The sequence below is a fragment of the Saccopteryx bilineata genome, chromosome 5 (assembly GCF_036850765.1).
Source record: "Saccopteryx bilineata isolate mSacBil1 chromosome 5, mSacBil1_pri_phased_curated, whole genome shotgun sequence".
Taxonomy (NCBI): Eukaryota; Metazoa; Chordata; class Mammalia; order Chiroptera; family Emballonuridae; genus Saccopteryx; species Saccopteryx bilineata.
This window is the reverse complement of record NC_089494.1, coordinates 11,961,547-11,976,547: the sequence shown is the minus strand read 5'-3', so window position 1 is coordinate 11,976,547 and position 15,001 is coordinate 11,961,547. Positions and strand designations below refer to the sequence as shown.

Genomic DNA, 15,001 nt, shown 5'->3' with positions numbered 1-15,001 from the left:
ACAGAAGAAAGAAATGTGGCCCTCTCACATCCACTCTATGAAAACAGGTCTCCGGGGCAGACCTCACATTGTTCTAGACCTTAAAATCTGTTGGGAAGTGCTAAAGTAAGTAAAATTTAAAAATCAAAACTTTTTTTTTTTTTAATATTTAGATTGTTACATGAGAAAAAATGTAAAGTAACCTTTGGTTCAATAATCAAATAGGTATCATAATACTAGACTTTAGAAAGGAAAATAAATATTTCAATCTTCCTGCTGTTCTATAGTCTGATGACGTGCAAAGGTTAGGTTAATACGCACTATTATTCAAAAGCCTCTTGTTGTTCAAACCAGCGTGGACGTCCCCTGGGGGAGGGTGGGGTCGGTGTGGAATGTGGAGGGGGTGGTGGAGGGTGCAGTCGTGTCCGGGGGCGTCCAGAGCACGCTTCCAGTGAGATCTCTGCTTTGCACACGCTGGCCCATTGAAACACACCCTCTGCTCCCGACAGTGGGCCCAGTCTCTGCGGGTCCAACTTTGGAAAGATTTATGGACCGGCCGTGCTGAGTCCCTGTGACCAAAGCCCTGGCCGAGGCTCCTGCTATGTGGTTCCCTGGTCTCCGCGGCCTTAGCGATGCGCAGCGACGCCGCCGAAGCTCACAGGAGCGAGACCATCTGGTTCTCATCTCAGCCAGGCCGGCAGGTTGAACTGGAGGAGACGAGCGCATGCTGCTGCCTAGAGCGTTTTTATTAGACCTGAGAGTGCAGTCCTGGAATGCCGCACCGGGAGAGCTCGGGAAATCTTCCCTCCAGAGACTGTTAAAACCGCGGCGAGCCGCAGACTGGGGAGGCGACCCTCCTGTGGCTCAGCCCGGAGCCGAGGGAAAGGAGCCCCCGGCCAGGGGTCTTTAGGCCTTTAGGAATACAGTAGGATTTTTTTTAAAAGACCCTTCTAGAAGAATGGTCTTCATTCTAGTGTGTTTACCCTCCTCTTACCACAAAGGGGCGCTGTTGACTTAGCTTATCACCTTCCTCGAAAAGTGCTTTCAGTCTTTTCCCTAAAAATCCCTAGGATAGGTTTTCAGAGCAATTATTCAGGGAACATCAAATAATAATTCAAAATTTTCTGTATGTGCTTCACAATGATAGTGATCGGAATTAAAGTCAATTTTTCTAAAATTTTATTTGGACTCTTCAGAACCATTTCTTTAGAGAAATAATCATGATCTTTGGATTATTGCTTTCAACCTGCACCAGCTTCAACTATGGAGGATACTAATAGGAGTAGAAAAGAGGGGGGTAGTAGTCAGAAGCTTATGTTGTTTATACAGGGGAAGGCTATGTCTGGGGCCATGTCATAATATGGCCGGGGATCATTTAATGTTACCTCCATGAAGAGTTGCTAACCAGCTAAATACTTTAACACCAGTAGGAATAGCAATAATTATAGTAGTGGATGTGAAGTAGGCGCGTGTATCGACATCTATTCCAACAGTAAATATATGATGGGCTTATACAATAAACCCTAGGAATCCAATAGATATCATGGCTCAGACTATTCCTATATAACCAAATGGTTCTTTTTTTCCTGAGTAGCATGTAACAATGTGGAAGATAATTCCGAATCCGAGAAGGATAAGAATATATACTTCGGGGTGACCAAAGAATCAAAATAAGTGTTGATATAAAACGACGCTTTTTCCAGGCAGCGATCAGACGTGTGTTTATCAAATTAATGTCCGATGCAACGGTCCCGGGGCCTTTTGGGGAACAGAATTCTGGTACTTCTGAGCAATTAGTCAGAAAGCTTAGTCTCCTTTGAGAAATGACACATGGTAAAACAGGAACAGTTTGGGACGCCAGCAGTATAACCTCCTGCTGTCCTTCCTTGACAGAGAAGGGGGACAAGCCGAAGGAATCTTCAGCCATAGTAGAAGTACTCACTACGCGCAGTCCTCCCTTCACCCTTAATCTCGGGCATAATGGCAAAGCAGGTGCCCCGCTACTGAACTGGACGGAGCGCAGGCGCACAAACTTGCTGTCTGATGAGCAGAGAATGTCAGGTGAAGCCGCCAAGCGTTGAGTCTTCGTTTTCCTGGCTTGTGGCCAGTAAGAGTTTTAGTAACAAGTTCTGCATTCTGAGCACTGCTGGGTGCAGAGATCATTAGCTTTTCAAAACATTTGACAGGATATGATTTTTTTTCACAACCCCTATAGTTTACCTTAATGATTGTTATTCATTGTTTGCTAATGGTGAAACAGTTTCAATTGCTCTTCTCAAAGCATAGAACAAAGCAATGGCTTCTATTTTCGGAGGTCAAGTTCTTTTGGACCTTTTTCCCTAAAATTTCACAGGAAAGAGGCAACCTTTCCTTCAGTTTGTAAGACTTAATTAAAGTGAGTAAAAATAAAAACATAGACTGTTTCTTTTCAGAATCTTATACCTTTTGAATTGCATGATAAGGTATGAGATGTCCCAGTATGCATATGCTGACTTATGAAACGCATCATTCATGACTGTGGTTCCAGTGGATGTTAACGTGCAGATGTGTGGAGTCTCTGGGTTCAATCCTGGCTCAAGGATCCTCTTTGCTGAGCTCCATGGACACATTATTTACCTCTCTGATCAGATGCCTTATCTGAAAAAATGGCAGTAATTAAGATGAGTGTAATCATAGCCCTAAAGAGTATAGGATAATGGTAATTTATGATAAAACAGATTTGACAACATCATTGGTTTTGTTATCATTTCTCAATCCTCAAAGGACAATGAATAAATTATTTGATTCCTCTTCTAGCTAAGGGAAAGATATTAAATATATTGTATGAGAAACTTGGCAAGTATGTTCAGGAAAAAATGTGGCTGAACAAGAATGGACATAATTATAAATTGCCTTTAGAGGCATGTTCTCATTTTTAAGGAATGCTTTAAAAGCAAGTGCTTTATTTCAGGGGGGAAAAAAAGGTGGAAAAGGAAATATGAAACAGTATATTTTGAAATCGTGATCTTAGAAAAAATAAAACTAGCTAGTAAGTGAGATGTTTTGCACTGATTATAATATATGATACAGAGAGTGCCTTGGTGATTTTTGCAATTTTGTCTACAATGTTCATTAGAGCATTTGATACATTGAATTAAACATTCTATTTATCCTATAATGTAACTCAACACAATAATTTAATTATTGCAAACCACTGATAATACATTTCCATTTTCGGAGTGGAGTTTCGAGTGGTTTTAATTTCTTTTTCAAATCTACTTGATTATTGACATTTTTTTTTCTTTCCTTCTAATTTAAGCGTTTCCTTTGGTGTGTAGAAAAATGGCAGGTTGTAGCATCAATGAGCCTAGACTTTGAACTTCCTGTGCTCTCGTGTCCAGCTCTGGAAGCTCAGTTTCCTCCCCTGTACCATGGACACATGGGAGGAGACCCGAGATGAGATGATCTAGAAGGCAGCCGGCATAGTCTTTACCGTAGTGCGACATCCAGGTTACCCCTGGCTCTTCCCGTGCACGACGCTCCCACACTCAGTGTGTGCTGGGACTCCTCCGTGCACCCGCTCATGAGTGTCAGCGACTCCAGGCACAGTGTCCCTGGACACCTCTAAATGTTCTTCTTGACATTTGACAAAAGAAGACTCTTCCTTACTAACTGGGGATATTGTGGGTTGAGAACAAAGTGCCGCTCAAGTTTAGGACCATGGGAAAATCTCCTGGTCGGTCTCTCGGGTCCTGCTCGTAGAATGCTCCAGTGTGGGGCTGAGGCTGGGCCTTTCTCGCTCTGTCACACCAGCCAGGCCGGCTTGCAGCTCACTCCTCCAGTCCGTCCCAGTGTCACCGCCCACTGTGCCATGGCTCCCTGCAGTATTCTACCAGCAACAACTTGCACTTTTCTAGAGTTCTTGTGCTCAGTGTTCTCAAGAGCTTCCATTTTTGTTTTTAACTCAAGGAATTTCCTAGTAAACATAGATCTTTACGTCACAAAGGAAGCCTCTTCTATTTATAGCTTTATTATTGAATTATGCTGTATTTCACTGACGCCACATAAGCAAATTTTTAGAGAGACTGCTATTATTTTAATATCCTAAAGTGGAAAGCTGAAGTTTTTCGTAACTCCCCCAGTGCCCCTCCAAGCCGGTTCCATTCCCTGAAAACCGGAAATGGACCGCCTTGGCGGTTAAAAGGCTGGCTGGGTGCCGTGGTTCCGAAAGGCACACAGACGTTTAAAACATGTCGGGAAGGGGTCGTCCCACTACTGACACTGCATGGTGTTTCCATAGTTAGATATGCAGACCTTCACAGAAATCTTTTTGAAAATAGGATGTAAATGATTGGGAAATAGCACCCTAAGCCGTCCCACTGGAACGGAAGCGTTGGGTTTCTCTATGGAACACAGAACAGCGTCCTCAGGGCCGGCCCCTCCCAGCCAGCAGCCCAGCGAGCCTGTGGCCTCTTGTTCTTCGCTGCTCTGAGGAATAGCTTCTTGGCCGCCAGTAAACAGCCTGGGAAGCAGGAGGGAAGAACGTGACGTTGAGGACATCCATCGAGCAGGCAAGGAAAGGGATTACGTATTGAACTCCTGACTTACTTAGTCATGGGTTGCAAAGAAGCTCCTTGCTTGTAAGCGGATTTGGAGTTTCTCATCCAAACTGTTCATATTTTTCTGTCTTTCCGTCCTGACCCCATGAAGATTTAAATGCATTTGGCTAAGAAAAAAAAAAAGTCTAACATTTTTGGGGAAATCCAATTACAATAGGAGTCCAATTAATTTATGGTCAATGTTACAAGGATTATTTTGATCCCTGGGGGAGGCAGGTGTTGGGTTTGCGTTGGGGTGGCAGGTCCCAGGCTCTGGGTACAAGCAGACTTGGAATCACAGCATGAAGGGACATATGTCCGGGTGGTCCAGTTGGGGGGGGGGGTAGGCAGAGCACACCTGCTGCGTCCGAGGAGGTGCTGAGAATGAGGACTCTCTCACTTTGACCGACTCCACAGTGCAGAGCATATGTTTCTAATGATGAAAGGTTAGTTGTATTATCTGTGAAGTGAAAAATGGCAAGTGGCACTTTGCCTCAGCGATGAATGACAATGGGGACCCGGCTGCACTGGGAAGACACACCTACTCAGCTCCGGCCAATCGATGCCCATTTTTTTTTAATTTTCAAGAAGAGCCAAAATCTAGCTGTTGCCTCCCCTCTTCCCTCTGTCCATTTCTCTCTCTCTCGGGATAAATGATTGAGTAATTTTTTTTTTCACGTTGGCTCCAAAATTTTAAATATTGTGCACTTTGTACAGAATACAGCTGTGAGCCTGACGCAGCCCTGCATTTCCTAGTCTGTGCCGGCTGGTTCCCTCGGACCTCAGACCCAGACAAGTGCAGGGACTTGCCCGGAACCAGTAATTAGCAAGCTGGCTTCTGAACTGAATTCCTGTGATAGCTGGTGTGTTTCTCGTTCTACAGGGAACTTGTGCTCATATAGGGCAGTGCATTCTGGTGGAGAAAACAGTATATTTGACATACTTTCCAAGCTCTAGTCAAAGTTATAAGAACTAAAGAAAATTGTTAGCTGTTCCGGAGATTATGATTAAAGTTTGTTCCTTGAGAGTCAGAATATTCTACTTGCCTATAAACCTCCCACTCTTTTGCTAGATAAAACAAATTGTTTACTGAGATGTGTCTCTCCCTAATTTATCTGTGGTCGAGTTCATATGCACTATTAAAAGCCAATATTTCTTAATAAAATTAAACTTGAAATTAGATTAATGCTAATGTAAGTGATTAAGAGAATATACTTAGTGGAAAACATCAATACATGCGTTGTAATTGAATTTTATCTTGTAATACTCTTTGCTCCTTCAGGGAATGTCTCTTTTAAGGCATTCTACTATAAACTCCTTGCTCATTTAAAAACATAAATTAATTCTGAAACCAGCTCAGGGTTCCTTTTTTTTTCCTTTTTATTACAAACAATTAGCTTAATCAATTAACAGCTGAAATTGTATCAGTAGTCATTAGGTTTCATTGCTGAGAAATATGTCATGTCTTCTTTATTGGGAAAAAGTATCATCATCTTTCTATAGCCTTTTTACTTTCTAAGGGCAAACATTTCATAATAATGAAATAGTAAAAGCCAAATCAAGAATATATACATGCATACGTGTGTGTGTGTGCATACATATATATGTGTATATATGTGTGTGTGTGTATATATATGTATATATATATATAAAATTATGTTTAAGATTATACATGGTCTTGACTATGGACCAATGTTCATAATATTTTTCATATTTGGACAGCTTTCCTCCGAAAAGCATCCTATTGCATTTTGAAACATGAATGTCATTTATTATATCATATATCAGCTGTGCTTTTATTAGATTTTTTTTCACAACTTTATATGAATTTTAATGTAGCAACACTTTAAGGCAATTTCAAACACTTGAGAATTATATCACAAATCAACTATTTCTCATGCAGTATTCTCACTATTTCTCAGTCATTGTCTTTTTCTGTGTCTTTACACAGAAGAATCCGTTATCACATCTGTATGTGTGCTCCGTGCGTGTACAAAGACTCAAACAGCATGTCGCTCACACCTGGATGGGTGACATGTTATTGGTAGAGAGCTCTGATCCTGGTCCCTCACCAGAGAACATGTGCTAAATCACATACCATTGCTGATTTGCTTTGGTTGGTACGAAGTTAACATGCTATTTTGACAATTTGCTTTTGCCCTTGGTAAGTCATCTTGTTATATGCAAATGCAATGGATGCATTTTAAATGTTTCAAACCTTCCTAGGTGAAATTTTATTCTTCTCTAAAATTCTGCAGCCACCAGGAATTTGTCAATTGATGGTTTGATGCCATTAACATCTTCTTTCACGGTGGAACGCAAACCCCCCCACGGCCTTTCCCCTTGTACAGCCTTTCTCTCGGGCTTTTTCTCCAAATGCAACTCCCTGAGTGAGCTAACTAGTCAGACACTAGCAGCTCGCCATACTTGTGAATATACTTGGAGAAGCATAAAAATGGGTGGGGGTTACTGTATTGTTCGCTGCTGTGAAACTGGGGGATCATTCTATTTCATTAAACAAAGATGAAACCCTCTTTGCAGGCTGTCTGGGAGCCATATGCATATACACACATACGTGTGAACACACACACACACACACACACACACACACACAAAGCCCAAGTGCTTGCATTGTAGTAAACTCCCAAGGGAGGTTGAATGCATACTAAAGTTTAGGTAGCATCAGTTTGTCATTTAACCTGAGTCAAAGGCTTAAGAATTCTAAGACCCCAGAACTCAAAGGATTTGAATCCTTGAGAGCCCAAGGGCTCAAGACACCCCAAAGCTGAGGGAGAGGTTCTCAGCTGTAGAACCCGCAGATGACGGCTCACGTTACGCCGAGGGCCAAGTTTGCAGGGAGATGCCTCCAGGGTTCACAAATCCCAGGAGATATATATATTTTAACCTTTCGCAAGTTAGGATATTGTTGGATTCAGTTGAACCAAAGTGAAATCAAAGCATTCACTAAATTAAATTTTCCCCTTGTTTATTTTTTCATTCATTTTATGAACAACTATCACATACTTCCATTGTGTTAAAAGCTAAGGAAGTGAGGATTAACAGCAGAGCCCCAGCTTCAAAAAGCTCACACTCTACTGGGGGGTGGAGGAGATATCTATCTTTGTGTCCACTTTGTAGTCAATTCTATAGATGATCACAATCCTCCCAACAAGCAGTGAGGTCTTATTATTTTCATTTTACAGATAAAGAAACAAAATGCCACCTGACCTGTGGTGGCGCAGTGGATAAAGCGTCAACCTGGAAATGCTGAGGTCGCCGGTTCGAAACCCTAGGCTTGCCTGGTCTAGGCACATATGGGAGCTGATGCTTCCAGTTCCTCCCCCCTTCTCTCTCTCTGTCTCTCTCTCCTCTCTCTCTGTCTCTCTCCTTTCTCTCTCCTCTCTAAAAATGAATAAAAAATAAAAAGAAGAAACAAAATCTCAGGAAGGTTAAGTGACTTGTCCCAGATGTTACAACTATATAATAAGTGGTAAAACCAGTCTATGTTATCCATTGTAACCGTCTATAGTGTCTCCTAAGAAAGAAGGAAATAAAACATGCACTCAAAAATAGGATTGTTGTCATTAAGGAGGGATACACAGTATTGGAGGAGCTTGAAATCAGCTATAATTGTCCCTGTTTAGTCCGGAAGTTAAAACTCACCTCTGCCCTTGAAGGGGCCTGTGAACCAGGAACTGATTCAATGACATCACTGTAAAACTGAAGGGTTAGCTGTGTTCCTCATTTTGCAGAGAGAGAATACAGGCAAGCAACGTTAATTTGAAATTCTACTTTGTCTCTATGTCCACGCAGTTGTAAGACTTACTAACTTATTTTCAAATCTTTCTGATGGGCGGGTTTTACGTAACTGATTGTGCAAGCAAGTATAGAAATGTAAAAACGAATAACATAGATGGCGTAAAATACCAGCACATAATACTTTTCATTACGTGTCTATTGATTAATCAGAGGTTGTACAGTGGGGGGTGTGTGTTAAGATATAGAGAAAGAAGGGCTGAAGTTAATGCATACTCATGGTGTTGCATGAGAACAAGACATTGTTCTCATGTTATCAATATATCTATCTCTTAAAACTAAATCTAGACATGTGAACTAAACCTTGCACTTCCAGCACATGCCTCAGGTGTAAACTTGCCTAATAACTCTTTCATGAGATGTAGGTTCTGAGTCAACATTGCTGATAAGTGAGCAAGGATTAAAAGAGAATAAGTTATAAACACACTGAATCAGTAGATCAGACAGACATATAAAAAATAGTAACTCAAAGAAACTATGTGGAAAAAACCAAAGATAGACCAAAGGAGCTCTTACTTTAAATAATTTCAAAGTCTAGAAGTTAGAGGCATTTTGTATGTAATCTATAATCCTCATACTATCTCAGGCATGACAAAAAGAAATAAATACAGCGTCACAAAAGTGAGATGGACAGCCAGGGTCAAAGGTGCACACTTACGTTATCTGTTCAAATAGCTCCATTCTGACCCTCGTAAAAAAGAAAAAATATATCTTTCAATGTCCAGTCATCTTTCTGGCCTTGAATTTATACCTCAAAAGTTCAATAAATGTAATTTATAATAATTAAGAAGTCACATGGATTATTTGACCGGACCTTTGAAACATTTGCCCTACAAAATACTATGGTATTGGGTCACTTCTATATGTTTTCAAAATAGCAGTTTTTGTATAGCTAATACATGGAGTAAGGCTTATTCATTCAAACCAAAAGACTTTTTTTCTGTGTAATAATCAAATAAAATGGATTCGATCACTTGTTATTGGACAACTTGGTAATAAGGTGATTTTATTGGTAAATTGGCTGACCAGTTCAGCGAATTTATTATAACCCTTCCATCTCTATGTTACATCAACTTCAGAAGGATTTGTGAGGGCCTATCATGTTGCTTATAGTATGTAAAGCTGACGTTTTCTTTCCAATATATAGTTGGAAAAGAAAAGTAATTCACAAAAAAATGTTTTTTAAAAAGCTCTTGAAACAACTTTTCCATACAGCAAATAACTCCAGGGTTATTAAAGGAAGGGGTTGACCTTATACTAGACCTCTCTTACCTAGAGAACTTAAACCTGGTTACCCCTTTATTTCTTTAATCCCAGCATCCCTCTCTTTTTTTCTAATAATGAAATCATAAAGTGTGTAGTTGACATGCCAAATAATTTCTCTAAACTAATTGTTGCTGCTTATTTGAAATTTAAGTCTCATCTTTTATAATTGCTCTGATGAGTCAAGCTTGGAATGAAAAATATTGGAAGTGAATATAAAGAGATGCTCTTGGTTTAATAGTTCTTTTTATAGTACCAACGTTGACATTATTATTATTATTATTTTATTTTTGGTCTTTAATCAGTCAGTTCTAATAGATCCATATTTAAAGTAAAAACCAATAGAGACCCACATGCTTATCGCGGTTTTATTCTGGTATTATTTTAATACTGAGATGCTCCAACTGCTTACTTCACTATAGTTTTTTTCCTTTTTAGGATTTACATACTTTGGGAAACTGAATATTTTAGGTGAATATTATAGAGATTTATTTTTTAACAATATTAGAATTTATTTGATATCAGGAAACCCTTAATTTTCTAGAGAAAGTAATTATTGAAGCAATTTCAAGACCCCTCACTGGTGCTGTTCCTGATGCGTGGAAGGACCAGGAGACAAGGTCGTTAACAATGGGTGGGACCGGACGGTTCCCCAGTCCCTTTGCACGTTCTGTTCCATTGCTTCCTACAAACATGTGAAATATGATTTTATCAGTGTACATAATGTACATATAAAGGATGTACAATAGACATAAAACATATCTATGTAGTACATACAAGGATACATACTACGTACATATGAAATATATATACCCAATGGATATGTAAAGTACATACAGGTTCAGAGAGATGCATGAATTGAATGTCACATAATAAAGTCATTTAACTTTTTCCCATTACACCATGTTGCTTCCATTTTAAAAATGAAAGCTAAATTACATATTCTTTGGAAAGAATGGAGTCTTATCTTGTTATTTAAAATATATATATATACAATATATTGAATTATAAAATAGTTTTAAATTTACAAAAAGATTTCGAAGAATAAACAGAGTATTCCTGTATACCCCTTGTCCAGTTTCCTCTATAGTTCATATGTAACATTACCATGATGCCTCTGTCGTAATCAATGTACCAATATCGATACATGATTATTACAGCCCGTATACTTTATTTAGACTTCCTTAGTTTTTAATCTATCTTTTTCGGATACCACATGAATTAATTTTAGTCATCATGTCTCCTTTCTTTCTCTAGAGACTAAGACAGCTTCTCAGACTTTGCATCTTGTGTTTGACCTTGACAGTTCTCAGGATGACTGGGCTGCTGTTTTGTAGACTATCCTTCTCCTGGGTTTGTTCCGTGTTTTTCTCATAGGCAGTCTGGAATTAAAGTTTGGGAAAGGAAGAACACAGAGGCGACGTGCCTTTCTCATCACATCATAATAAGGTGGCCTACTCTCACCAGTACTTGTCACTGTTGATCTGTTTGGGGCAGGTAGCGTCTTCTAGGTTTTCCCACCACCATGGTCCTCTGCTCCCCCTTCCATCTTGAGCTCTTTACAAAGAAGTCAGTCTGGGTAGCCTATTTTTAAGGGGTGTAGGTTTTTCACTCCTCTGAGGAGGAGCCGCACTTTAAGTCTGTGGACTTATCAGTCAAGAATATTGCCTCTGCTGAACCATGTTAGTATGGAATTCTTGTCCAAGACATGTGTGTTTATATTGACTGTTTACAATGATCTCTTAATGTATACTTACTTGCTTGTGTATTTTCTTTTCTTTCCTCAGGGTGCATATAATAAACACATTTAGATTAAAAGATGAGAAACAAAGCTTCTTGATTAAATAGCAAAACTAGAAGAGCTTATTGACTGGGCTTAGTTTCACATTAGTTATAAACGTACTCTCAGAGTTCTTTGACCTCCAGAGCAAAGTGGAATGAGGTTTCACAACTAAATTTTAGTTGAATATGAAGAATTTGATTTAAAAAAAAAACAACAAGAAAAATAGGAAAGTAAAATCTTTCATGGGTAGCATTCTTAACACACTTTATATAACTGCCAAACATGCTATTTATTTGGTCTACTCTAATGAATTCAAGAATAACATATTACTATCACAGTGAAATATGACGTTTACACACATTTCAGAAGTGTGAGATTTGACTGTGTCAACGACCATAGTAGTCACATTGGAGTTCAACGTAAGGGAATTAGAAAGATTGTGCACCCTCCAGAAAATATTTAAAATCATGTGTTATTCAAAAGCAAACAAGGGAAGCAGATTTATCTTCCCTCCAGTGAATCCTATTCTTCATTCATTCATCTCATTGCCACATAATAATAATTGTCTTGAGTATCTTAAGTGGGGAAAAAAAAATGTTTGATAGCAGAGTTAACATGAGAGGATTTTATATCACACTTGACATATTTGTAAAAATTAATTCCAATTTTGAAAAAGAAATTCAATTGACTCTTTTCTAACGCCTGGTAACTGAATTCTCTTAGGCCATCTAGCTCTCTCTCGTGTACTTGGTTGTGCTTTCTCATGGAATTTGTCTTGACATCCCGCCTCCGAAAAAAGGGAGTTAGGTTAATATAACAGGGTCTGTTTGAAAAAAAAAGAAGTTGTTTTTCTTTTATTGCTATTTTAAACCATTCTATCCATCAAATGAACATATAAATATTGTAAAATAAAATGTAAATAATATGGAAACCCATGCTTTGTAACTCTCTTCTTAAACTTCTGTTCTTTCGATTTTTATAGAATGGATTATTCTTAACAAACTGACATGCTTATGTAGTATAACCTTCTAATGGATACAGTTATGGATATGTAAAACTGTAATGACAACTACAAAATATACTGGTGACACTATTGTCCAGACTGAATCTAGGAAAATTATCTTACAGTCACGTCTAATGATTTACAACTTAAACTGGTAAAAGAAATTAAGTAATAAATGATTTAATGTTTGTGTCGGCCAGTAAATACAAAATACAATACACATATTGAAGTCATGCTGTAACTATCTTATCTGGAGACTTTTCTGAGAGGTAACAAAACTGTTAATGATGGTGGCTTCTATTTATGCATAAAATTTTATCAAGAGTAAAAATGACTGTTCAGCATGTTGGGGCTACTGAGATGGATGAGATTTGGGGCCGACCTCTGAGAATTGGGTGTTATTAATTCCATTTATAACAGTACATAACCACAATAAATTTTGCTTGTATTTTCACCAGATTGGACTTACTGTATTTTTATTGCCCAGATCGTTACTTTACAAAATATTAGAAATCTTGTGAAAAGTTCCAAGCTGCTATGGGAACCTTTTGGTACAAAAACCTGTGGGTTGTATTAACTCAACAAACACTTAGAATTGCATTGACCATCCAAGGTCAAGCTCCTGATCTTGAGGCCAAAGGATACCAAAAGGTATAAAATGCAGCTTGCCCTTTTGAGGAATTTTATATTAAGTTAGGCACTTACAAGAACTTTACCTAAGAATATCATTTTGGGAACTCCAAGTTTCTTGATTTTGTTTTATTCCATAAGCACTTTTCATTGTCTCATAGAGCCATAAATATTTTTGGGTAGCATCTGGAAACAAAAGTATATACATATAAGAAATAGTTATTATTATAATTTCTAAATAATACTCAGGATGTAGGGCATGCTGTAGTAAAAAGAGTAGTCATTTTTTAGTCATGCACAGCTTAGTTTCAGATGTCTATATCACGGTTCATAAGCTGTGCCCTTGATCAAGTGCCTTACATTTTTTGAGAGTCAGTTTTCTCACTTGTACTATGTAGAGAAATTCTAACTTTCAGTGCATCTGGGAGGGTTTAATGTAACATACATAGTGCTCTTTGCACATGCTTGGCAGAAAGCAAGTGTGAAAAACTATGAGGTATTTGTCAGTATTAGAGGAATAATTCTTGGGTGATGCCTTACTGTTTTTAAAAATGACTTCACTTTCAATATCGAATTTAAGTCTTACAGCAACTCCTGGCACTGAGGTCTTATCAGGTCAGTTATTCAGATAGAGATGCCGATAACTGGAGTGGCCAGGGGAATTTCCAGACACCTGGGACCTGGGTCCTTGTCCTTTGGCTCTAGGTCCTGCGCTATCTGGAAAGGAGTAGGAATTGTGAGAATCTGATATTGCCTTGTTTACCCCAAAACCTTTGTGCTTGGCTTTGGAAAAGATATGACTTCTTTAAGTCTGAACACCTTCATCTGTACATCGAGGACATTGTCCTAATTCATCTTCCAAATCCTTTTCAGTGCTGGGTACTCTGAGAGTCAGTGTATAGTGTAGTTGTTAAAGGCATGGGTGTTAGAAATGAACTCTTGGGTTCAAATCCTAACTGCCATCCGTTGCCTCTGTAACCTTAGTCAGGTTACCTAATCTCTCTGCTTCGCGTACTCATCCCTGTGGGTTAATAAATAGGACTTTCTCCAGAGCATCATCAGTGTGAGTAGTAAGTGAATTAAACAATGCAAAGTACTTAGAATGGGGTCTGGAAGAGAGTAAGCCTTAGATAAGAATTTGCTCTGATTATTACGTTAAAATTTTAGCATCAAATTTAGGGACTCCAAGTGAACTATTTTACCTTTTCTAATTATGAAGATTTGTTTAAACAATTAAGTGGAAACTTCCCCATCTTGAGTTTACGGCTCAATTACGTTGTTGTCCTTATGTAACAGGCTCAACTCACTAGCTCTGTTCTCAAGATCAGTTATTGGTGGACATGGACACAGATATCTGGGAGCAGCATCTAGCCGTACAAAAATAGATGCGAGTGCAATAATCTCTAGTCAGCACTGAATCTTCTCCTGGTCTCCAATTGACCTGACAAATCTGTTTCTCTAAAGTTCTAGAACTAACTAGGATCTGTGTCAGTATGATTGCAGAGACCAATGATTCTAACTTAGACACTTGAGACAACATCAGAAAGTACAGCAAAAACTTCTTTGCAAAAGAATTATTCAAGCACTGAAATTCCAAGCATTTGATGCACTGAAAGTCATTTTAGTAAAAGACTAAAAGTCTTTAATTCTATGTTATTTATACCCCAGCCCGAGTTTTATTTCAAGAATGAAAATGTTCACTGAAATCTTTACAACATAGAAATGTTGGGACCTATATGGTAACAAAGTCAACATAAAAGTAATAGGTAAATGTTTGGCAAAATGCTTAAAAGGCTGAAAAAAAGGGGTTTTATTTTCATATCGTGGACTTTTACAACATACTAGGAAAATATAAAAACATTCATATTTAAACTATTGTTTAATATCATCACAATGTTTACTAATTTAAGAAAATTTATTTATTGTTTCCATACTTTCAATTTGCTTTGG

General features: G+C 38.5%; 1 protein-coding gene across 2 annotated transcripts in view; it reads left to right on the top strand.

Moving 5' to 3' along the window:
- The window catches only part of NYAP2 (neuronal tyrosine-phosphorylated phosphoinositide-3-kinase adaptor 2), a 242,131-nt gene that overhangs the window by 221,657 nt on the left and 5,473 nt on the right, over positions 1 to 15,001 (top strand). The gene's annotated exons all lie outside the window — the stretch shown is intronic.